The sequence below is a fragment of the Octopus bimaculoides genome, chromosome 1 (genome assembly GCF_001194135.2).
Source record: "Octopus bimaculoides isolate UCB-OBI-ISO-001 chromosome 1, ASM119413v2, whole genome shotgun sequence".
In the NCBI taxonomy this organism is placed as follows: domain Eukaryota; kingdom Metazoa; phylum Mollusca; class Cephalopoda; order Octopoda; family Octopodidae; genus Octopus; species Octopus bimaculoides.
The window spans coordinates 115,233,424-115,235,923 of NC_068981.1; positions in this window are offsets into that span (position 1 = coordinate 115,233,424).

Consider the following 2,500-nt stretch of genomic DNA (forward strand, 5'->3'; position numbering starts at 1 on the left):
TGTGTGTGTGTGTGTGTGTGTGTGTGTGTGTGTGTGTGTGTGTGTGTGTGTGTGTGTGTGTGTGTGTGTGTTGTGCGTATGTTGTACGTGTGTGTTGTGTGCGAGTGTGTGCGCGCATGTTTGTGTTTATGTATCAATGAAGTCCAACGTGAGTAAATTGACTATTTGTGCCGGCAATTATGAATGGGTACAAATGATAAAGATATGTAACAGAAACAAAACAAACAAAAATTTAACCAGCATCTGCTCCCGTGCTTAGAGTCTTGGTAGTTTCGATATCTTCATATAGAACCTCTGCCATAGTAACGCTCGGATATAGTTGGATATGGTTACTAGGCTACGACTTCAGTCAGGATGAGACGCAAAACCATTTTGGTAGAGTCTTAGCAAGTGAGACGGTAAAAAGGCAAGGAAATGGGAGAAATAAGGTTAAGACTGACGATTTGGACAAAGACAAAAAATTACAGCTCTCCTTACGATGAAATTAACTAAAACACCAACTTTTGATAAAATAAAACAACCAATTATGGTATAAATAATACGGGACAAGACAATTCAAGTACGATGCGGAAGAATAAAAACACTTTTAGATTCTTGAACGTTAATCTGTATGAAGATATCGAAATTGCCAAGAATCACAGTGTGAGAGCTGATGCAAGTTAAATTCTTATTTGTTTTGTCTCTCTTACATATCTTTGTCATTTGTGCTCATTCATAATTACCGACACAGATTATCAAATTTTCTCATGCGTTTGCAAACTGAAATGTAAAAAACTTCTGATTAGAGAGGAATATAACGCCAGGTGGATTGTGCAACGTCCACCAAGTATTTCAATTGTTGCATGCTTTATCTACTGCAACAAAGTCTAGCCTCAAATTTAGTGATACTCCGCCTAAATATGAAGCAAAACTTTGGTCAAACTTAACTTATTTTTGGATATTTCTTAAATTTTTCGATTCACTATCCCCATGTGTCATATGAAACATTTCGACAACTTTTATGAATTTTATTTATTGAAAACTTTCAATAAAAGATTTTATTGAAACTTTCAAGTTTCATTTTATATATTTAACAAAAAAATCGTCGTAATATTAGCGCTGTTATTCTTTTCAAATATTTATTTCTTTAAGTTTCGTTCAGTTATTGTATCATTCGTTCATTGTTACTTCTTGCACTAGCAGCGGTGCACTAGCAGCGGTGCACTAGCAGCGACTAAATTAACAGCAGTGTTGTGCAACAATGTATATTCACAATGGAAGTAAAAAAAAAAGAAAAGAAAACATACGTAGAATACCCAAAATAGAAAATCTATGAATAATCAAAGAGGTATTTGCCGGGAATTGTTTGTCTACAGAAGTTTGGAGGATGAAAAAATTACAATGAACTGATTTGCTTAGAGGATTTAAAAGTCCAGCAGATCTAGAGTAGCAATAGAACAGTGGAATTCAACTAGGGTTCATAAAGCCCTTGAGGGTCCATACACGACTTTGTTGTTTAAATGACTGCGTGGTAAAAAGTTCGCTTTCCAACCATATTGTTTCTCGTTCAGTCCCACTATGTGACACCTTGGGTAGATGACTTCTACTTTAGCCTCGGGCCGATCAAAGCCTTGTGAGTGGATTTGGCAGGCGGAAACTGTATGTATGTGTGCATACATACAGTATGTACATACATACACACACACGCACACACACACACATATACATACATACATACATACATACACACACGCACACATATCTATGTGTATCTGTGTCTGTGTCTGCCCACACCCCACTGCTTCAAAACTGGTGTAAAGACTGAAACAGGTAGGAGATAAAAGATAAATAAATTACATATACTTATACAATAGGCAAAATATTTTAATCTTGTTTTTAGACAATTCCTAATAATATTCAATTATAAAAATAAAGTAGAAAGTTTTTTTCATACAAATCGAATAACAATGGCGGTCCATTAGAGTAAAATAGGAATCAGAGGGTTCCATAGGCAAAAAATGATTGACAACCAATGCTATAGAGGCTAATGTCATGGTTACTTTAAGGAGAATAAGAGAAAATCAAGAAAAAAGGTATGAGGAGCGAGGAGTGACGTGGAGAGAAGTAAAATGAATTTCGTGAGTTGCACTTGGGAATCTTACCAAGTTTGATAAGTATAACACACAAAACGCTCGGCCCTCGAGATACTTATGTAAATTTATAGCTGCTTGTGTGTGTGTGTCTGTGTATATGTATTTGTACACACACACACACACACACACACACATATACATACCTATACACCTACAGACAAGCACGTGTATGTATGTACGTATGGATGCATCTATCTATCTATCTATCTATCTATCTATCTATCTATCTATCTATCTATCTATCTGTCTGACTGTCTGTCTGTCTACTACTACTACTACTACTACTACTACTACTACTACTACTACTACTACTACTACTACTACTACTACCATTATTATTATTATTATTATTATTATTATTATTATTA